Here is a 25,211-nt window from a genome sequence, read left to right on the forward strand (position 1 = left end):
TATCCGGTCCCGGATCCTCAGAGACAGGAAGTCGAGTGAGGGCAAGATGGCCCTCACTCGACTCTATGGTCTTGGAGGACCGGAGCTACGTCAAAAGACGTTGCCTAGCAACCGGTTTAAAGGGCCGCTTTTTTTTTTCTCCTTCTTCAACAATTTTTTTTTTCTTTTTTAGTGTAGTTGTTAGGTGTGAGGTCTTTTTGACCCCAGATCTCACAATAAAGAGGACCTGTCATGCATATTTTTATTACAAGGGATGTTTACATTCCTTTAAATAGGAATAAAAATGATCAAAACATTTTTTTTTTAAACTGTGTAAAAATAAAAAAATAATAAATAAAATAAATAGGAAAAAAAAAAATTAAAGCGCCCTGTCCCCGTTAGCTCGCGCGCAGAAGCAAACGCATACGCAAGTCCCGCCCACATATGTAAACGGTGTTCAAACCATACATGTGAGGTATCTCCGCGATCGTTAGAGTGAGAGCAATAATTTGAGCCCTAGACCTCCTCTGTAACTCTAAGCTAGTAACCTGCAGACATTTTTAAAATGTTGCCTATGGGGATTTTTAAGTACCAATGTTTGGCGCCATTCTGTGAGCATGCGCAATTTTGAAGCATGACATGTTGGGTATCTAAGTACTCGGCGTAACATTATCTTTCACATTATGGAAAAAAATTGGGCTAAATTTACTGTTTTCTTATTTTTTAGTTCAAAAAAGTGAATTTTTTTAAAAAGAATCGCATTTGGAAGACTGCTGCGAAAATATGGTGTGATAAAAAATATTGCAACGATCTCTATTTTATTCTCTAGGGTCTCTGCTAAAAAAAAATATATAATGTTTGGGGGTTCTAAGTAGTTTTCTAGCAAAAAAAATGATTTTAGCTTGTAAACACCAAGTGTCAAAAATAGGCCCAGTCTTAAAGTGGATAAATGGACAACTTTGTGAAAAGTGCTACTTGAATGTTAGGCCTATGTATGTGGCCACGCTGTGAAAAAGTGTTACACATGTGGTATTGCCATACTCAGGAGGAATAGCAGAATGTATTTTGGGGTGCAATTTTTGCTATGTACATGCTATGTGTTAGAAATATTGCATAAATGGACAGCTTTGTGTAAAAAAAATGTGTTTTCATTTTCTTTCCACATTTTCCAAAAACTTGTGGAAAAAAATGACATATTCAAAAGACTCATTATGCCTCAAAAATTATACGTTGGGCTGTTTGCTTTTCAAAATGGGGTCATTTTATGGGGGTTTCCATTGTCCTGGTGCTCCAGGGCCTTCAAAAGTGCGATAGGTTGTCAGGAAATTATATGTGTAATTTGTGCTCCTAGAATGCCGGACGGTACTACTTGGATGTTAGGCCTCTGTATGTGGCCAGGCTGTGAAAAAGTCTCACACATGTGGTATCGCCATACTCAGGAGGAGTAGTAGAATGTGTTTTGGGGTGTAGTTGCAAATATACATATGCTGTGTGAGAGAAATAACCTGTTAATATGTCAATTTGTAAAAAAAAAATAAAAAAATCTTCATTTTGCAAAGAGTTGTGGGAAAAAATGACAACTTCAAAAAACTCACCACGCCCCTTATTAAATACCTTGGAATGTCTTATTTCCAAAAAGGGGTCATTTGGGGGGTATTTGTACTTTCCTGACTTTTTAGTGTCTCAAGAAATGAGATACACCTTCAGTACATCAGGTGTGGTCAAGTGTGATCAATTTTCAATGATTAGCACCATAACTTGTGGACTCTATAACTTTCACAAAGACCAAATAATATACACTTATTTGGGTTATTTTTACCAAAGATAAGTAGCAGTATAAATTTTGGCCAGAATTTGTGAAGAAAAATTACTCATTTGCTAAATTTTATGACAGAAACAAAGAAAAATGCGTTTTTTCACAATATTTTCAGTCTTTTTTTATTTATAGCTCAAAAAATAAAAAACCCAGTAGTGATTAAATACCATCAAAAGAAAGCTCTATTTGTGTGAAAAAAAGGACACAAATTTTTTATGGGTACAGTGTTGCATGACTGAGTAATTGTCATTCAAAATGTGAGAGCACTGAAAGCTGAAAATCAGTCTGGGCAGGAAGGGGGTGAAAGTGCACTGTAGGCAAGTGGTTAATTAACTTAATGTTTAGCTATGGTAACTATATTACTCTGTGCAGTTTTTATTATTAGGGTAATATGATCAGGGGGGGAATGTCCTCCTGTGGGATATATATTCTGTGTGAGTTTGTCAGATAAATGTTCCAGTTGTATACAAGCTATTGTCGGCTAGTAAATTGCAGTTATAATATCTGATATCTATGTTCAAGACTGGAGAAAGCAGTATACTGGTGGAAGCACTTAAGCACAGTGTGGGTCGGTTCTGTCACAGTTTCAATCACAAATAATTCAAAAGCAATGGATTTGTTTCTCATTTAAAGTGTATATCCAGCCATTTTCTCTGGTGTGTGTGTGTGTGTGTGTGGGGGGGGGGGGGGGTTGGGTACAGTAAATAAAGGTTAGAACTGTCAATTTAACTACTATCCAGGTCTTTATTACATTGATTTAACTGATTTAACTCTCATTTATGGTCCTGGCAACAATGGTTTTGCATTTTTTTTTTTGCAATGGTTTTGGTTTTTCAGACAAGACTTGAGGGACACTCTAATAAAAAAAAGCGTTTTTATTTCCTTATTTCTGTCTTGGTGGTGCTGTTGGAGATCTACCCTGTAACAACACCCCGGGTATGAAAGGGGTTACAGTCGTTTAGGACATTTAATTTCCGAACATAAAGGCAGCTACCGGACACTCCACTCAGCCGAACAAGAAACCCATACGAATAATCCCCCCCCCCCCCAAGTACGAGACGAGGCTCTGTATTGAGGGTCAAGCAGGATTTAGACTGTTTATTGAAAGGCATACAGGCTCTTTATATACACCTGAGAGTACTACAGTCATCACAGGATAATGACCCAAATCCAGCCCCCAACATCACACAATGGTTACATAACGAGCCCCCAATACACATTACTCTGAGTGTCAATATATCCCTTATCAGACAACAGGTGAGTTCATTAGTACATTTAACAATAGGTGAATGGAAAGCCACCTCAGACAAGATTATCACAATTTACTTATCCAGACAAAAGCAACATCGTTAAGCGATAGACAGTCGGTCTCTTACACTGAACTTACTGGAATGCCCATATTAGGAGTTATACTTCCTGGTCATAGACCAGTGTACAGGGGATAAAATCTTCATACTTCTCGAGAGACATTGTTAATGAATATCACTGTCCCATTTGAAGTAATCCAACCATATTCTCAGTGTTCACTATTTCCTTGGTCACCCTGCACCCAAAGTGACTCCCGTCACATACCCTCAATAACTGTATTTGGAAATGGTTGTCACTGAAATCATTAATATAGCCCTGAATAGTATGAACAACCCGACAGTGATTATAACTCTTCTTTCTCTCCCCTCCCCATTCCCCTCCCCCTTCCCCCCTTTCCCCACCTTCTATTCTTTCCTTCATGGCTTTTTCTCATACACCAACCCCTCAGGATACTTACTTTGTCGGCCATAGCTATTTTTTCTGTTGAGAGGTATTTCCATAGACAGGCGGCTAATGGCAGTTTTCAACTAATATAGATGTGCTAGCTATGACGTTGTGGGTGGCTACACAATGTGTTAATAAATGGTAAAAGTAACATTCTTGTATTGATAGGTGTAAATAACTTTGTATACATATATGTAACCATGTACACATTGGTATGCATTCCGATTCAGGCATTTGATCTCCCATTGGTGGCATGGACCGTTCGGCGCGGGCTTTTCCGGTCATCTGTGATGTCCCACGGGCGGGCAGGAGATGTACAGAGGTTCTTGATGTGCACGATTACACACAGTCCCTTTGTCTACACGGAGTAATCCGTTTCCTCACGCCATTCCATCTGCATCCGCTTAGTGTTGCTTTTCGGCGTCCCAGGTTGCGTGGCAACCTACGGAGGGACGGCCCTCTGTGTCTTTGACAGCTGCGCGCCGCGTCTACCGACGCGCGTGCGCTGTTGTACATCTGACTCCGCGACGTCACCGAGGCGCGCGTCGCCGTTGTGTGACGGCGGAGTTGATGACCTATTTAAGACAGGTATGGTAGCCAGCTAGTGTGCAGACGATGGAGCTCCGACATATGGATCAGTAAACGGTAACTACGCTTCAGCCTCCTTATCACCCACTATCCCTTTTTTTTTACCTTGCACATTCTGCATTTAGCCACGTACCCTCTCCCTCAGAGTTTTGGTATGGGCATTAAGCTGCACTTACTCAGCAATCTGTGACCATGTATGGACTCAGAGTATGTTTAGAACCAGCCTGTTTAAGCTCCCCTTTTTGCTAATTTTGCTACTTTCCTCTTCTTTTAAAACATTTTACAGAGCGGTACTGGCTAAATTGGAGATTGAGATATGATGGTTCGCTTGATTTGCGATATCATTTCTGTGCCTCTCTGATCGCATATTCTCTCCACCCTTTCTCCATCGTCTGACCATCACACAAGCCTTGGCATAGAGTCTGGTAGGTTTTCATATACTCTATTGATGTCATTTTTTGGTGAGTTCCCCCCCCCCCCCCTCACCCCCTTCCTATCTATAAAGATTGGAGGCGTTTCAATTTATATTTCTAAATTTTTCAACACCAATTTCTACTCATATTTAATGATCTGAATAATGTGACCAATATAATCTGCAGTATATATTTCTGCAGCCTTTAAATGAATACAATACTCCATATACCAGCATTCTCTATATTTTCCACTGTCTAGGCTTTTTTGCCAATTGGTCATCCTTGCCCGCCCGGGGGACAATTTTTTGGTGACCGACGCCTACGCTCCGTTTGCCATTAACCATCAGTTCCACCACTGGAAGTATCACATATATGCTTTGGCCTGCATGCCAGTGTAGATCACTCTTCTTATATATTCATGTAAGTAAAATGTCTACCATGTGATCGAATAAATGACGTACTAGTGTCAGAAGTAGGAGGGGCTTATCGCCAACTGCTCCATACTTGACACACACCGATATTCGAAACAGCAAAACGAATATGTATATGTACACACGCTTTTATATATGTATGATAATCATGTATCTACTTTTGTCATTCTTTAGTGGCTTTTTATCAAGTTACATCCTTTATACCCCTGAAGAAGCGGTATTACCGCGAAACATGTCGGGTAGTGGTATTTGGAACGACTAGAGGGACACATACCAGTTCTGGCACCTCCAGACTGACTGTGACCCCTGACGAGTCCTGTCCACAATTTCAAGGAAATTATCTTTGACGATATTTTATCAATTTTGTTGTTACTATGATGATGTATCATATTATCTTGTAACAGTAATGTCCTTGTATTTGTATTTGTATTATTTTTTTCATTCTATGTGATATAATAAAATTATATACTTTTTAGCTATCCCTGTAGATACATCTCTTTTATTAGTTATATAACGGTACCCTTAAAATCCCATCCTGGCCCCACACTTTGCTACCTTTCCGAATTTGTCCAGGGATGAGGTACCTAAATACCTAATATCTAATTCAATGGGCTAATTTCTGCTATATACTTGGGTGGATAACACACCCGGGGCCCCCCCCTTTTCCACTAGCTCAATATCATATATTTATTTTGATAGTTACTCCTTAGCCTATCGTTTACATACCCCTGAGAACCTGTGTGTATACATGTTAATTGCCATTCTCCGTGTATTGTGTTTTCTTTTCTTTTCATTTCTTTGTCTTTAGGATCCACCTTGATGAGGGACGGTCTTGTCTATCTACTTGGAGTCTGGTACTTTGGTTTTTTGTACTCCAAGAAACAATTTTTGTATTGGCTCATATTGAGTTATTGTGCCCCCCTCGCCCTAGGCGAGGGATTGTCTAGATATTTTTTCGGTGGATCACGAAACTCTGTTGAGATGGATTTAGAGGGCAAAGCATGGGGTGGTTTCATGACCTCCATCCAGGCTACCTTCACCACCTCCCAGAGGGGCGATGAAGAACTGAAAATTTATCTAGACAAAATGTTCGGATTACTTAAAAGGAAATTCCATCTTTACTGGCATTTAGATTTCTTTAATAAGTATATCAAAGAAAAACTCAACCCATTGGGGTTGAGACTACATACCTTCCCCACTATCCGTAACCCCACCGAAAGCTTTAAGCTCGAATGGGAGTCAGCACTCAACGATTGTAGCAAAGCATTAATGGTCCTGCTGGTGAAACAATATACAGCAGATATGACACAATTAGATGAAGAAATTGGCGATATCAACAAACAATATGAACAGGTGTTTGAACACCCTGAATTTGCAGATAAATGGCAAGTCATTAAAGACAGGCTGAGTAACATCAATAAGGAAATTCTAGTAAAAAAACAGTCCAAATTTAGCAGAGATAAATTAGCCTTCTTGGGAGGTTATGCATACAAATGGACAAACAGACAACGCACCCTCAATGAAAAAACTGGACGGGCGGGTCTTCAAACACATGCTCAATCATATGACTATTCTGAATCCGATTCTTCAAATTCTAACTCTGTTTCTTTACAGGCATCTGTACGTCCTGTGGGTCCACAAACTTCTCGCACTAAAGCACAAAAGCGCACACGCCATGGTGGTGGGCACTCTTCGGGTGAATCCAATGATAAAAAACGCACGCAAACGGCACGTACAGGTTTGACTCCAAATATAAGTGATTTGACACCAGCACTACAACAGATCCTCACACAAAAAACACAAGCTTCATCCAATGATGACGGTTTTTTACACTTACCGACCACACCAACAACCAAACAGAAAAAACAAACAAGCCTGAAAGGCTTTGTCACACAAACACCCCAAAATTAAACACACATGACACTGATATCAACACGTTTAATATCATTAATCTCACACCCACTATACTAGACGATGATCAAATTGCAGTGTTACAGCTTGGTTTGGGTTTCTGCCCCACACAACATATTAACATCTATCAGGCTATTAAAGATATTTACTTATTTGCCCGTAATCTCACATTCAAATTTATGTTTGACAACGATCGAAAACAAAAGCAATTGGAAATAGACTTAACTGAACAAATCAAAGATTATACAATGAATGAGTTCAGGGCACTACGTGACCTGATGCTCCTTTATGAAGAAAGTAACCCCACAAATGATCCCACTAGCAGGTCTCAAGAAAGGGAAGCAATTCCAAATACTGAGACTAACAAGATATTTAAACCAAAATCCAAAAAATTTCCAGATATCATGACATGTCCAAATGTTTGGGCTTTTGTCAACCAGATGATTAGAGAACTGAAACAGACACATTGGTCTCCAACGCATCAAAATCTTACTGATAGACAACGTCGAGCATTACAGGATCTTCAAAACAACCCTCAGTTAGTTATCAAACCCTCAGATAAAGGAGGGAACATCGTGATTCTATCCCATTCCCAATACCAACACATGTGTTTGGAAATTCTAAATAACAAGTGTTGTTATAAACGAATTGATTCCACACACATTGATACCTATGTTCGTGAATATAGGGATCTCTGTCTACAGGCGTTTATATCTGGTATCATTGATAAAGACATATATGAGTATTTGCAAAATAAACACCCCAGAACCCCTACATTCTATACCCTCCCTAAGATCCATAAAAATCCTATACACCCCCCTGGTCGTCCGATTGTATCGGGGATAGGGTCCCTGACGGAGCAAGCTAGCAGATATGTTGACTCAATCTTAACTCCACACGTACGTTCCCTACCGTCATTTATCTTAGATACATCTGATTTACTGAAACATATAGATGACATGGAAGTACCACCAGAGGCCCTTTTGGTCTCTGTAGATATAGAAGCACTCTACTCCAGTATTCCTCATGAACAAGGAATAGCATCTACTGCACTTTTTTTGAAAGAACTTGACCATTCATTATGGCCCCGCAACAATTTTGTCTTAGCTTTGCTAAGATTCATTCTCACAAGAAATTTTTTTACCTTTATGGAGGATACGTTTTTACAGCTACAAGGCGTAGCTATGGGCACATGCTCCGCCCCCTCCTATGCAAATCTTTATTTAGGTCATTGGGAACGATGGATCTTTTCCAGCGACGCATATGCTGAATATTTTCCGCATGTGCTGTGCTGGTTCAGATACATCGACGATCTATTCCTAATATGGACTGGTCCACAAACACTACTCAAAACAATGTTAGAAGAATTCAACAACAATCACTTTAATTTGAAATTTACATATAATTTCAGTTCAGTGATGATTCCTTTTCTAGACATTGAAATCCGGCTATCCGATTCAGGTAGAATAACTACCAGTCTATATAGAAAACCGAATGCAGGCAATACCCTGCTTCATGCCACAAGTGCGCATCCGAGTACATTGATAAGAAGTATCCCCTATGCACAGTACCTGCGAGTACGCAGGAACTGTACTGAAGATTCAGACTTCGAAATTGAAGCAGATAAATTGCAGAAACGCTTACTAATACGTGGATACTCAAAAACCACACTAAGAAAAGCATACAACAGGGTAAAAAGCCAATCGAGAACTGACTTACTATACAAATACAAAACGTTAAAAGAAACGTCCACGGTGAGATTAATCACCACTTTTTCTGACAACTCCACACAATTCAGAACTATTGTTAACAAACACTGGCATCTACTAGCAGACCATCCCATTCTATCGAAATATGTTAAAGATCGACCGGAATTAGTATATAGACGGGCAACCTCAATAAGAGATCGGCTAACCTCTAGCCACTATAGGGAGACCAAACAAACAACTACATTTGGCCCTAAAGGTACATACAGATGTGGGAGTTGCGCTCGATGCCCTTGGGTCCAGGAGGGTCCTATCACCCTTCTTCCCAATGGGGATAGACACAGATTACGGACATATACTGACTGCACTACGCAAGGCGTCATTTATTTAATGACATGCAAATGCAAGGCCTTTTACGTAGGCAAAACCATCCGTGAATTTGGTCTCCGGATACGGGACCATATCTACTGTTCTGGCAATGGTAAAATTCTAACACCAGTGACCAGACATATTGGTCTACACCACAAATTTAATAATACTGTGGTATCATTTCAAGTCCTTGAAGTCATACACCCAGACCCAAGAGACTCTCTGGATCGAGAAACTTAACGCTCTCGATCCTCCGGGCCTCAATGAAATGCATACTTTCAAAGCTTTTTTATAAACTATAGTATATAGAACCTATTTGATGCCCCCATTCCCCCCCTTTTTTCTCGTTGGATCCACATCATTGTCGTCCTTTTTACTTTATTGGATTTTTGCCCCTTTATTGTTTTTTCTTCTTTCTCTCCCCTCCCCATTCCCCTCCCCCTTCCCCCCTTTCCCCACCTTCTATTCTTTCCTTCATGGCTTTTTCTCATACACCAACCCCTCAGGATACTTACTTTGTCGGCCATAGCTATTTTTTCTGTTGAGAGGTATTTCCATAGACAGGCGGCTAATGGCAGTTTTCAACTAATATAGATGTGCTATCTATGACGTTGTGGGTGGCTACACAATGTGTTAATAAATGGTAAAAGTAACATTCTTGTATTGATAGGTGTAAATAACTTTGTATACATATATGTAACCATGTACACATTGGTATGCATTCCGATTCAGGCATTTGATCTCCCATTGGTGGCATGGACCGTTCGGCATGGGCTTTTCCGGTCATCTGTGATGTCCCACGGGCGGGCAGGAGATGTACAGAGGTTCTTGATGTGCACGATTACACACAGTCCCTTTGTCTACACGGAGTAATCCGTTTCCTCACGCCATTCCATCTGCATCCGCTTAGTGTTGCTTTTCGGCGTCCCAGGTTGCGTGGCAACCTACGGAGGGACGGCCCTCTGTGTCTTTGACAGCTGCGCGCCGCGTCTACCGACGCGCATGCGCTGTTGTACATCTGACTCCGCGACGTCACCGAGGCGCGCGTCGCCGTTGTGTGACGGCGGAGTTGATGACCTATTTAAGACAGGTATGGTAGCCAGCTAGTGTGCAGACGATGGAGCTCCGACATATGGATCAGTAAACGGTAACTACGCTTCAGCCTCCTTATCACCCACTATCCCTTTTTTTTTACCTTGCACATTCTGCATTTAGCCACGTACCCTCTCCCTCAGAGTTTTGGTATGGGCATTAAGCTGCACTTACTCAGCAATCTGTGACCATGTATGGACTCAGGGTATGTTTAGAACCAGCCTGTTTAAGCTCCCCTTTTTGCTTATTTTGCTACTTTCCTCTTCTTTTAAAACATTTTACAGAGCGGTACTGGCTAAATTGGAGATTGAGATATGATGGTTCGCTTGATTTGCGATATCATTTCTGTGCCTCTCTGATCGCATATTCTCTCCACCCTTTCTCCATCGTCTGACCATCACACAAGCCTTGGCATAGAGTCTGGTAGGTTTTCATATACTCTATTGATGTCATTTTTTGGTGAGTTTCCCCCCCCCCCCCTCACCCCCTTCCTATCTATAAAGATTGGAGGCGTTTCAATTTATATTTCTAAATTTTTCAACACCAATTTCTACTCATATTTAATGATCTGAATAATGTGACCAATATAATCTGCAGTATATATTTCTGCAGCCTTTAAATGAATACAATACTCCATATACCAGCATTCTCTATATTTTCCACTGTCTAGGCTTTTTTGCCAATTGGTCATCCTTGCCCGCCCGGGGGACAATTTTTTGGTGACCGACGCCTACGCTCCGTTTGCCATTAACCATCAGTTCCACCACTGGAAGTATCACATATATGCTTTGGCCTGCATGCCAGTGTAGATCACTCTTCTTATATATTCATGTAAGTAAAATGTCTACCATGTGATCGAATAAATGACGTACTAGTGTCAGAAGTAGGAGGGGCTTATCGCCAACTGCTCCATACTTGACACACACCGATATTCGAAACAGCAAAACGAATATGTATATGTACACACGCTTTTATATATGTATGATAATCATGTATCTACTTTTGTCATTCTTTAGTGGCTTTTTATCAAGTTACATCCTTTATACCCCTGAAGAAGCGGTATTACCGCGAAACATGTCGGGTAGTGGTATTTGGAACGACTAGAGGGACACATACCAGTTCTGGCACCTCCAGACTGACTGTGACCCCTGACGAGTCCTGTCCACAATTTCAAGGAAATTATCTTTGACGATATTTTATCAATTTTGTTGTTACTATGATGATGTATCATATTATCTTGTAACAGTAATGTCCTTGTATTTGTATTTGTATTATTTTTTTCATTCTATGTGATATAATAAAATTATATACTTTTTAGCTATCCCTGTAGATACATCTCTTTTATTAGTTATATAACGGTACCCTTAAAATCCCATCCTGGCCCCACACTTTGCTACCTTTCCGAATTTGTCCAGGGATGAGGTACCTAAATACCTAATATCTAATTCAATGGGCTAATTTCTGCTATAACTCTTCTTTACTCTATCAAAAATGGAAAAAAAAAGTGTTGCTGGACATACACTTTAAAGCTAGGTGGAGCATACAATTTACAAACATGTGTAATAGTGGAGGGGGAGGTTGGGTTGAAAAATTTTGGAAATACTTTCTACAAAAATTGTACTCATAAATAGGAATCATTTGATTTTTAAAAGTTTTATAAAATTATAGCTGACGATTGAAATAAAAAGATATGTTTTTATAACAGTGGTTTTCAAAATGGTTTCATATCACTTATAATATATTTTAAATTAAGCCAGGTTTTGCCATTATTTTATTATTACCTCTCTGAATTTGCAACTGGGTCAGTCAGTTTGAAAATCTTCTGGTCAAGCAGGCAGAGAAATGCTGATGAGTAGCATCTAGTAGGATCTTTATGCCTCTCAAATCAATGGCTCTGAGAAGTTTGTCATTATTTGGTGAGTGCAGTTGTTATTATTAGAGATAAAAAAAGGAGTGTATTGGGACTTTAAATGAGGTACGTGAAAAAAAAAAAACTAGGTAATTTGTCAAAATGTTGTATTTATTAAACATATGCACTTGTCATAGCACATACAATTTGTACATACATGAGTAATCAAAATGTTGTATTTATTAAGCATGTGCACATGTCATAGCACATACAATTATACATACACAAAAAGTAAAAATGGTTGATAATTTCATTTATATGCAGTAGATGCCTCTCCCTACTTATCATGCCAGCCAGATGCTGGAGGCCTTTGACATTACATATATATTACATGGGTACATATATAACACCCTCATTTGTACATGTTAGTCCTGTTGGTTGCTATCCCTGGGCCTACTGCACATCACCATCGGACCATGATCTCTTGTGGGAACACTAGGTTTCTACCCTGGGAGCTTTATTCACTGAGTTCACTTTCAACATTCAATCCTTTTCTTTTTTGCTTGTTATTTACTCTTTGCTTTTCTTGGGGCTATTGCTCTATGGGTTCCATGTAACACTCTAACCACTATTTCTTACTCTTTCTCCACACAGTGGTCATGGGTTCCACTTATATGTCTCTTTACTTACATCTCTCTTTCATGTGTCTAGAGTCACTAAAGTTTACTGATTCATATATAGAATTAGCACTATTAAATACACAATAGTTATATACATGTATTCATTTTATAGAATAAAAGGAGTCAACGCTATGCATCACTAATGACCGTTACATAGACACTCTCGTCTTTATGAGGACCTGTGTATGTGTGCCGGCTTTTTTCATGGGTCCTTACCACCACAGCTCCCCGGATAGACATTCTAGACGGCCCCCAGTTTATAGTACCACGGGTTTGTACTGTGAGTAAGTACCTCAGGGTTGGATATCTCCTTCCCTCCTGATTTTTTTTATTTCCCTGTCTTTTGGGTCTATTAATCAGATCATAATGGTTTTTATATGTCTTTCACAGAGATATGTTATGCATTTCGCTCCTGAGGAAATGGAATGTATACATGAAATGCATCAAGCTCTTTTAGATGCATATATGTTTCCAATGTATGATATATTTTTATACCATGTAATTTTGTCTTTTTAATCCCACCACAAGGTACAATACTAGCTCACGATATTATATATTGCATAAGTGTCATGATGTTATCTATGTTAATAAATTAATTTGAATATGGCATGGGTATGTATATAAATGAAATGATCAACAATTTTCACGTTTTATTTATGTATGTACAATTGTATGTGCTATGATGTGCACATGCTTAATATATATGATATTTTGATTACTCATGTACGTACAAATTGTATGTTATATGACATGTGCATATGTTTAATAAATACAACATTTTGACTAATTATCCAGTTTTTTTTTTCACATAACTAATTTAAAGTCCCAATACCTTCCTTTTTTTTTATTCCAAGAATTAGGGATGGAGGTACCTATTCAGTTGCTTCATTCAAAGTCCCAAACGCCCCTTTTTCCAGTTTACAATACAATAGGGGTGGAGGCACATGATTAACTGATATATAGCCCTTAATTGCCACCTTTGGTCCTTTTGGGTTTTCCATCACAATTGTCATATCTTAGTCTCTGATCTGTACAAATTGAGATATTTACTGTATGTAATATTGTCTACACCTAACGCAGTGTTTCTTATAACTTTGTGTCATTGTTCTGCTTAGTTCCATGCGGTCTGACTCTAGCTGTCTAGCTGTTTATATGCTCGGGAGCTGTGATGTGCTCCATGAGCCCCCCCTTCCCTCCGCCATACACACGCGGGGGTTCGGGCGGGTTTGCCTATTACGCATCAGCGCCACGATTCGAGTTGGATGGTTGATGTGCATCGATGGTGTCACAACGCCAGAGTGTCTTTTCCACTTCATTGGTTGATTCATGGGGAAGCTGTTTGGGAACATGTGCGAGCGGCGAGGACGCCTCTCCCTACTTATCATGCCAGCGTGATGCTAGGGGAGGGCCATTGCCGTTGCCGGGTACATACAGTGCCTTGCGAAAGTATTCGGCCCCCTTGAACTTTTCAACCTTTTGCCACATTTCAGGCTTCAAATATAAAACTGTAATTTTTTGTGAAGAATCAACAACAAGTGGGACACAATCATGAAGTGGAACAAATTTTATTGAATATTTCAAACTTTGTTAACAAATAAAAAACTGAAAAATTGGGCGTGCAAAATTATTCAGCCCCTTTACTTTCAGTGCAGCAAACTCTCTCCAGAAGTTCAGTGAGGATCTCTGAATGATCCACTGTTGACCTAAATGAGTAATGATGATAAATAGAATCCACCTGTGTGTAATCAAGTGCACTTGCACTGTGATAGTCTCAGAGGTCCATTTGAAGCGCAGAGAGCATCATGAAGAACAAGGAACACACCAGGCAGGTCCAAGATACGGTTGTGGAGAAGTTTAAAGCCGGATTTGGATACAAAACGATTTCCCAAGCTTTAAACATCCCAAGGAGCACTGTGCAAGCGATAATATTGAAATGGAAGAAGTATCAGACCACTGCAAATCTACGAAGACCTGGCCGTTCCTCTAAACTTTCAGCTCATACAAGGAGAAGACTGATCAGAGATGCAGCCAAGAGGCCCATGATCACTCTGGATGAACTGCAGAGATCTACAGCTGAGGTGGGAGACTCTGTCCATAGGACAACAATCAGTCGTATACTGCACAAATCTGTCCTTAATGGAACAGTGGCAAGAAGAAAGCCATTTCTTAAAGATATCCATAAAAAGTGTTGTTTAAAGTTTGCCACAAGCCACCTGGGAGACACACCAAACATGTGGAAGAAGGTGCTCTAGTCAGATGAAACCAAAATCAAACTTTTTGGCAACAATGCAAAACGTTATGTTTGGCGTAAAAGCAACACAGCTCATCACCCTGAACACACCATCCCCACTGTCAAACATGGTGGTGGCAGCATCATGGTTTGGGCCTGCTTTTCTTCAGCAGGGACAGGGAAGATGGTTAAAATTTATGGGAAGATTGATGGAGCCAAATACAGGACCATTCTGGAAGAAAACCTGATGGAGTCTGCAAAAGATTTGACGGAGATTTGTCTTCCAACAAGACAATGATCCAAAACATAAAGCAAAATCTACAATGGAATGGTTCACAAATAAACATATCCAGGTGTTAGAATGGCCAAGTCAAAGTCCAGACCTGAATCCAATCGAGAATCTGTGGAAAGAACTGAAAACTTCTGTTCACAAACGCTCTCCATCCAACCTCACTGAGCTTGAGCTGTTTTGCAAGGAGTAATGGGCAAAAACTTCAGTCTCTCGATGTGCAAAACTGATAGAGACATACCCCAAGCGACTTACATCTGTAATCGTAGCAAAAGGTGGCGCTACAAAGTATTAACTTAACCACTTGCCGTCTGCTCACGTTGAGCCTACTGCGGCAAAGTGGTTCGTTATCGTCTGGCGACGTAGACCTACATCGCCAGACACTCCCCTTTCTCGGCGACGCGCGCGCGCCGCCGGAGGCTCGCTCCCGCTGTATTCAGTCACAGCGGGAGTCGGGCCAGGGGAGGAGCAGCGGCGATCGCCGCCGCTCTTCCCCGATCGCCGAGGAATCGAGTGTGGAGATCTGCCCGCCTGTGTAAACACAAGCGGGCGGATCTCCTAAGTGACAGGCAGGGTCAGATTGCAGGGTTCAGCATAGTTGAACCCTCGATCTGTCCTTGTGTCACACAGTCACCTCCCCCCACACACGTTAGTAAGCACCAGGCATATATTAACCCCTCCCTCTCCAATAAAATTAACCCCTTCCCTGCCAGTGTCATTTTTACAGTAACAGTGCATATATATAGCACTGATTACTGCAGTAATGTCACTGGTACCCCCAAAAGTGTCAAAAATGTCAGTCAACGGTCCGATCTGTCCGCCGCAATGTCGCAGTCCCGCAAAAAAAAATCACAGATCACCGCCATTACGCGTTAAAAAAAACCACCAAAAATGACAGAAATCTTTCCCTTTGTTAGTAAACGCAATAACTTTTGCGCAAACCAATCAAAATACGCTTATTGTGATTTTGTTTACCAAACATAGGTAGCATAAAACAAATTGGCCAAAAATTTTTAAAAAATTTGATTTTTACATTTTTTTGGAGGGGAATTTCATATAAAAAAATGTTAAAAATATTTTATATATATATTATATATATTTTATTTTATAGCGCAAAAAGTAAAAATCGCACAGGTGATCAAATACCACCAAAAGAAAGCTCTGTTTGTGAAAAAAGGGACGTAAATTTTGTTTGGGTACGGCGTCGCACGACTGCGCAATTGTCAGTTAAAGTTGCACAGTGCCGAATCGCAAAAAGTGGCCCAGACGTAAGACAGCAAAATCCTCTAGTGGTAAAGTGGTTAAGGGGGCTGAATAATTTTGCACGCCCAATTTTTCAGTTTTTTATTTGTTAAAAAAGTTTGAAATATCCAATAAATTTCGTTCCACTTCATGATTGTGTCCCACTTGTTGTTGATTCTTCACAAAAAATTACAGTTTTATATCTTTATGTTTGAAGCCTGAAATGTGGCAAAAGGTCGAAAAGTTCAAGGGGGCCAAATACTTTCGCAAGGCATTGTATATTGTTATATATCACCCCACTTCAATCTGTCATTTTGGGGGGCCACTGGTCTTTCACACCAGTTCTAAAAAAATGTTTCCAGTAACTTTTGTCACTGTGTGTAGCAGAGTTAACGCAGCGAAAGAGGCAACATTTCTGCAGTACCCAAATACACTATTATGAAAGTATATTGTTATATAACACCCCGCTTCAATCTGTCATTTTAGGGGGCCACTAGTCTATCACACCAGTTATAAAAAAAGATTTCCAGTAACTTTTGTCACTGTATGTAGCAGAGTTAACGCAGCGAAAGAGGCAACATTTCTGCAGTACCCAAATACACTATTATGAAAGTATATTGTTATACAACACCCCGCTTCAATCTGTCGTTTTGGGGGGCCACTGGTCTATCACACCAGTTATAAAAAAGATTTTCCAGTAACTTTTGTCAATGTGTGTAGCAGAGGTAAAGCAACGAAAGAGGCAAAATTTCTGCAGTCCCCAAATACACTGTTATGAAAGTATATTGTTATATAACACCCCGCTTCAATCTGTCATTTTGGGGGCCACTGGTCTATCACACCAGTTATAAAAAAAAATTTCCAGTAACTTTTGTCACTGTGTGTAGCAGAGGTAACACAGCGAAAGAGGCAACATTTCTGCAGTACCCAAATACACTATTATGAAAGTATATATAACACCCCGCTTCAATCTGTCATTTTCGGGGGGCAACTGCCTATCACACCAGTTATAATACTTTTTTCTAATTGCGTTTGTCAGTCTTTGTAGTTGTAGTATCGCTGCAGAATCACTCACCAGTCACAATGCTGCACAATACAAATCCACTATAATATGCTTTCTATATTAGAAAGTATATTATAAGTGTATTACTCCCCTATATACTGCACACCAAACAATAGTACACCTATACCAGTCCTTAAAAGGACTTTTATGGACCTATTAGCTAGCGATTTGTGTCACTAGCAATCTGTCTCCACACAGCAAACCTCTCCCTACACTGACAAAATACAGAATGTAAAATGGCAGCCAGATCAGGTCTATTTATAAGGTAGGGGGTATGTCCATGTGCTGAAATGTCTCAATTGGCTGTCCTGTACCACCTGATGGATGTGTCATGGCAATGTAAAAGAATATGGCAGTCGCAAATATCGCCATATGTTCGCATGTTCGGCGAACAGCGAACAAGCAAAGTTCGCCGCGAACCGACTGCTGGGCGAGCCACAAGGCCATCTCTATTGGTGGATACTGCTGGTTGGTACTGCTGGCTAGTACTGCTGACTGGTACTGTTGGTTGGTACTACTGACTGGTACTGTTGGTTGGTACTACTGGCTGGTACTGCTAATGGGTACTGTTGGTGGGTACTGCTGGTAGGTACTGCTGGTTGGTACTGTTGGTGGGTACTGCTGGCTGGTACTGCTGACTGGTACTGTTGGTTGGTAATACTGACTGGTACAACTAGCTGGTACTTCTGGCTGGTACGTACTGCTGGCTGGTACTTCTGGCTGGTACTGCTGATTGGTACTGTTGGTTGGTAAAACTGGCTGGTACTACTAGCTGGTACTTCTGGCTGGTACGTACTGCTGGCGGGTACTTTTGGTGGGTACTGCTGGCTGGTACTACTGGCGGGTACTGCTGGCTGGTACTATTGACAGGTACTGCTGGCTGGTACTACTGGCGGGTACTGCTGGCTGGTACTATTGGCAGGTACTACCAGGCTGGTACTGGCGGGTATTACTGGCAGCCACTGATGGCTGGTACTGCTGGTGGGTACTACTGGCTGGTACTGCTGGCTGGTTTTACTGTGAAAAAATATTGATAAAGTGAGCTATCCTGAATGATGTTGCATATGATACAAATATCAAATACTGTGTATATGTTGCCTAAACCAGGTAACAATGTACCTGTATACAAATAAACACAAATCAAATTGTATATTTGACCACCCCTATAGTATATAGTACTGCTGTTTACCTGCTCAACTCAACTGAGCTCAATCTTCACTCCTTCCTCAGGATTCCTGCACGTATTGCTGGCTGATGCTGTCCCCCAGGCGGGTATAGCTGATGGCTGCTCTAGGCTGTCTTGGTGGGTACTGCCGGCTGGTACTGCTCGCAGGTAATTCTGGCTGGTACTGTTTGTGGGTACTGCTGGCTGGTACTGTTGGTGGGTACTGCTGGCTGGTACTGGTGGTGGGTACTGCTGGCTGGTGCTGCTGGAGGGTACTGCTGGCATGTGCTGCTGGTGGGTATTGCTGGCTTTTATTGCTGGCTGGTACTGCTGGCCAGTACTGCTGGCTGGCACTGCTGGCAGGTGCTTCTGGTGGGTACTGCTAGTAGGTACTGCTGGCTGGTGCTGCTGTCTGGTACTGCTGGTGGGTACTGCTGTCTGGTACTACTGGCTGGTAAACCGCAGTACTATATACTATAGGGGTGGTCAAATATATAATTTGATTTGTGTTTACATGTATAGAGTTAAATTGTTACCTGGTTTAGGCAACATATACACGGTATTTGATATCCCGTTTACTACCGTGTACTGCTGGTACTACTGCCTGGTACCGCTGGTGGGTACTGCTGTCTGGTATATCTGGCTGGTACTGCTGTCTGGTACTGTTGGTGGGTACTGCTGGTTGGTACTACTGGCGGGTACTGCTGGCTGGTACTGCTGGCAGGTACTGCTGGCTGATGCTACTGGCGGGTACTACTGGCTGGTACTGCTGGCTGATTTTACTGTGAAAAAATATTGCTAAAATGCGCTATCCTGAATGATGTTGCATATGATACAAATATCAAATACTGTGTATATGTTGCCTAAACCAGATAACAATTTAATGGTATACATATAAACACAAATCAAATTATTTTTCTATAAAAAAAAAAAAATACGTCCAATCTGTGTGACAGTGAAAAAATAAAATAAACATTTATCTATTCCAAATACAATAGATGAAACACAATATCTTCTGTGGAGCATCAAATAATTTAGTAGTGTAAAGTAGAAAATAGTCCAGTCCCATGTGTGAGAAAATAAATACCACAACCAGTGGCACGGGGTGAGCCGTGTGAAATTAAATTTATCCAGGTGCTCACAAATCCACCCAGGTGTGAGATGAGATAATGGATGTTTACCAAAAGCCTGCTGACAAGCAGCAGGATATAAACTAACTCTTTGGCTCAGGAATTAGTGTTGAGCGAACACGGACTGTATTATTCGTGTTCGTACCGAATAATTGGATTTTTTGTACCCGAACACGGACACGGACACTTTACTGTATGTTCGGGTAAAAATCCGTGTTCGGTCGTTTTATTTCCGGGTTTTGCATGCTTTGGCGCTCTTTTCATGGCGGGCTTTCAACAGCCAATCAACAATCGTTTAACTGGTGTGCCTTAAGCCATCCCAGCCATGCCTGCAAATGTCTCAGTAGCTGTGATTGGCCGTCTGAAGCATGTGACCAAGTCTTTATAAGTTCGAGGCAGCCGCAGCGGCGTCATTATGCTGCTTAGATTCAGGGACAGAGCACACATCAACGTGCTGGCTGCTGATTAGGGAAAGATAGGCAGGAAAAAACCATTTGTGTCCGGATAGAATTGAGGGACAGGTCGGAGTGTTTAGGCAGGGCGAGTTGTAGGCATTTTAGGGATAGAGTCTGCTGAATTATATAGGGTCAGTGTCTTCTACAAACTACAATCGATATTGCTGTGTGGGGGGTGGGGTCTGCACTCAATCCTGATCTACGATCTCTTCTCAATCCTGTTAGGGACAGAGTCTGCTGAATTTTAGGGAAACTGTGTTCTACAAACTACAATCGATATTGCTGTGTGGTGTGGGATTGGAGATAGGCAGGTGTCAGTGATCCACATCCATTTTTCTGTGTGTGAGCTGCAGTGAACACAATCTTTTTGGGCTGCAGTGAACACAATCTTTTTGGGCTGCAGTGAACACAATCTTTTTGGGCTGCAGTGAACACAATCTTTTTGGGCTGCAGTGAACACAATCTTTTTGGGGTGCAGTGAACAAAATCTTTTTGGGGTGCAGTGAACACAATCCTTTTTGGTGTGCAGTGAACACAATCTTTGTGGGGTGCAGTGAACAAAATCCTTTGTGGGGTGCAGTGAACACAATCTTTTTGGGGTGCAGTGAACAAAATCCTTTTTGGGGTGCAGTGAACAACATCCTTTTTGGGGTGCAGTGAACACAATCTTTTTGGGGTGCAGTGAACAAAATCCTTTGTGGGGTGCAGTGAACACAATCTTTTTGGGGTGCAGTGAACACAATCTTTTTGGGGTGGAGTGAACAACATCCTTTTTGGGGTGCAGTGAACAAAATCCTTTTTGGGGTGCAGTGAACAAAATCATTTTTGGGGTGCAGTGAACACAATCTTTTTGGGGTGCAGTGAACACAATCTTTGTGGGGTGCAGTGAACACAATCTTTTTGGGGTGGAGTGAACAACATCCTTTTTGGGGTGCAGTGAACAACATCCTTTTTGGGGTGCAGTGAACACAATCTTTTTGGGGTGCAGTGAACACAATCTTTGTGGGGTACAGTGAACAGAATCTTTGTGGGGTGCAGTGAACACAATCTTTGGGGGGTACAGTGAACACAATCTTTGTGAGGTGCAGTGAACACAATCTTTGTGGGGTGCAGTGAACACAATCATTGTGGGGTGCAGTGAACTCAATCTTTGTGGGGTACAGTGAACACAATCTCATACTGAAGGTTTGAGGGTGCTGCCTGTTCCATACTCCCCCTACTCCTCATCTAGCCTTTTAGGGGTACAAACAATAGTAATTGGGGCCTAGTGTGGTTGTGTACGTGTGATATACATACACTTTTTTGGGATCATATTTTCTATTCCGCTATTTAATCAAAAACCTTTGGGGATCAGTTAAATTGGGGGATAGTCTGTGTTGGTACGTGTGAGAGAGATCCACCTTTCCAAGTTGTTGGGGTTCATCTCATACTTCTGAAGGTTTGAGGGTGCTGCCTGTTCCATACTCCCCCTACTCCTAGCCTTTTAGGGGTACAAACAATAGTAATTGGGGCCTAGTGTGGTTGTGTACGTGTGATATACATACACTTTTTTGGGATCATATTTTCTATTCCGCTATTTAATCAAAAACCTCTGGGGATCAGTTAAATTGGGGGATAGTCTGTGTTGGTACGTGTGAGAGAGATCCACCTTTCCAAGTTGTTGGGGTTCATCTCATACTTCTGAAGGTTTGAGGGTGCTGCCTGTTCCATACTCCCCCTACTCCTAGCCTTTTAGGGGTACAAACAATAGTAATTGGGGCCTAGTGTGGTTGTGTACGTGTGATATACATACACTTTTTTGGGATCATATTTTCTATTCCGCTATTTAATCAAAAACCTCTGGGGATCAGTTAAATTGGGGGATAGTCTGTGTTGGTACGTGTGAGAGAGATCCACCTTTCCAAGTTGTTGGGGTTCATCTCATACTTCTGAAGGTTTGAGGGTGCTGCCTGTTCCATACTCCCCCTACTCCTAGCCTTTTAGGGGTACAAACAATAGTAATTGGGGCCTAGTGTGGTTGTGTACGTGTGATATACATACACTTTTTTGGGATCATATTTTCTATTCCGCTATTTAACCGCTTCCATACAGAGCAGTTAGACACCCTTCCTGCCCAGACCAATTTTCAGCTTTCAGCACTCTCACACTTTGAATGACAATTGCTCAGTCATGCTACACTATAACCAAACAAAATTTTTATCATTTTTTTCACACAAATAGAGCTTTCTTTTGGTGGTATTTGATCACAACTGGGGTTTTTTTTTTTCGTGATATATGCAAAAAAAGAGCAAAAATTTTGAAAAAAAAACACTTTTTTTTAGTTTCAATTATGAAATTTTGCAAAAAATAAATTTTTCTTCATACATTTGGGCCAAAATGTATACTGCTACATGTCTCTGGTAAAATTAACCCAAATTAGTGTATATTATTTAGTCTGTGTGAAAGTTATTGAGTCTAGAAGCTATGGTACCAATTACTGAAAATTGATCACACCAGATGTACTGACTGCCTATCTCCTTTCTTGAGGCCCTGAAATGTCAGGACAGTACAAATACCGACCAAATGACCCCTTTTTGTAAAGTAGACAGTCCAAGGTATTTAGTAAGAGGCATGGTGAGTTTTTTGAAGTTGTAATTTTTTCCCACAATTCTTGGGAAAATGAAGAAAAAATTTTTTTTTTCTTTTTTTTCCCACAAAGTTGTCAATTTATAAGCTATTTCTAACACATAGCATGTACACAGCAAAAATTACACCCAAAAATACATTCTGCTACTCCTTCCGAGTATGGCGATACCACATGTGTGAGACTTTTACACAGCCTGGCCACAAAAAGAGACTCCACGTCCAAGAAGCACATTCAGGCGTTCTAGGAGCATAAATACACATAAAACTTTCTTACTACCTATCACACTTTTCAAGGCCCTAGAGCACCAATACAATGGAAAAGTCCACAAAATGACCCCATTTTGGAAAGCAAACACTCCAACGTATATTCTATGAGGCATTATGGGTCGTTTGAACATATCATTTTTTTCCACAGGTTTTTGGAAAATGTGGGAAAAAAATGAAAACTTTTTTTTTTTACACAAAGTTGTCAATTTATAGGATATTCCTAACACATAGCATGTACACAGCAAAAATGACACCCCAAAATACATTCTGCCACTCCTCCTGAGTATGGCAATACCACATGTGTGAGACTTTTTCACAGCCTAGCCATATAGAGGGGCCGAACATCCAAGGAGCATCATCATGCATCCTAGCCACTTGCCTAGGCCTATTTTTGACATTTGGTGTTTACAAGCTAAAATCAGTTGTTTTGCTAGAAAACTGCTTAGAACCCCCAAACATTATATATTTTTTTTTAGCAGAGACCCTAGAGAATAAAATGGAGATTATTGCACTATTTTTTATCACACCGTATTTGCGTAGCGGTCTTCCAAACGCAGTTTTTTTGGAAAAAAATCACTTTTTTTAATTAAAAAATAAGAAACCAGTAAAGTTAGCCCAATTTTTTTCCATAATGTGAAAGATAATGTTACGCCGAGTAAATAGATACCCAACATGTCATGTTTCAAAATTGCGCACGCTCACGGAATGGTGACAAACTTTGGTACTTAAAAATCCCCATAGGCGACAATTTAAAAATTTCTACAGGTTGCCATCTTTGAGTTACAGAGGAGGTCTAGGGCTCAAATTATTCCCCTTGCTCTAACGATCGCGGCGATACCTCACATGTGTGGTTTGAACACCGTTTACATATGTGGGCGGGGTTTCTGTATGCATTCGCTTCTGCGCGCGAGCTAACGGGGACAGGGCGCTTTAATTTTTTTTTTTTTTTTTTTTTACTATTTATTTTATTTATTATTTTTTATTTTTACACCGTTTAAAAAAAAAAAAAAAAAATTGATCATTTTTATTTCTATTAAAAGAAATGTAAATATTCCTCGTAATAGAAATAGGCACGACAGGACCTCTTTTTTGTGAGATCTGGGGTCAAAAAGTCCTCAGATCTCACAAGTACACTAAAAGATAGAAAAAAAAAAAAAAAAATAATAATTATAATATAAAATGAAAAAAAAAAAAAAAAGGACCTTTAAACTGGTTGCTAGGCAACAACATTTTCCGTAGCTCCGGTCCTCCAAGACCATAGAGTCAAGTGAGGGCAAGCTTGCCCTCACTCGACATCCTGTCTGTGAGGATTCGGGACCGGATCGTTTTCCCCGCTGCCGGCGGGTCCCGTAAGCGGGGAAAAGGACCGGAACGCGTCGGGAGGGGGGGGGCGCCTCTTCCGCCATCCCGGAAGGGTGATCCCACGGCGAATCCGCCGCTGGGACCACCCTTATCGGAAAGTCAACCGTCCACCGTTTAAAAAAATACCAGGGTTATGGCAGCTATCTGCTACCATAACACCGGTATTTAGGTTTAAACGGACGACGTATATAAACCTTTTTGGACTTGGACATGGTGGCTGTATGAAGGGTGACAGGTACTCGGGTACTTTGTTGGGCAGGTGACAGGTACTCTGGTACTGATGAGCAGGTGACAGGTACTCGGGTACTCTGATGGGCAGGTGACAGGCAGGTGATAGGTACTGATGAGTAGTACTCACTGACTGATAGGTGATAGGTGATACTGTACTGATGGGTACTGATGATCAGTACTGATACGTGATAGGTACTGATGAGTACTGATGAGTAGTGATGGGTACTGATGAGCAGGCGGCAAGTACTTGGGTACTTCAGGCGTCAGGTACTCTGATGAGCAGGTGGAAGGTACTCGGGTACTCTGATGGGTAGGTGACAGGTACTCAGGTACTCTGATGACGGGTACTCCGTTGACAGGTACTCAAAGTACCCGAGTACCTGTCATCAGAGTACCCGAGTACCCGTCATCAGAGTACCCGAGTACCCGTCATCAGAGTACCCGAGTACCTGTCATCAGAGTACCCGAGTACCCGTCATCAGAGTACCCGAGTACCTGTCATCAGAGTACCCGAGTACCTGTCAGAGTACCCGAGTACCCGTCATCAGAGTACCCGAGTACCCGTC

The sequence above is a fragment of the Pelophylax lessonae genome (assembly GCF_965119305.1).
Source record: "Pelophylax lessonae genome assembly, chromosome: 7".
In the NCBI taxonomy this organism is placed as follows: Eukaryota; Metazoa; Chordata; class Amphibia; order Anura; family Ranidae; genus Pelophylax; species Pelophylax lessonae.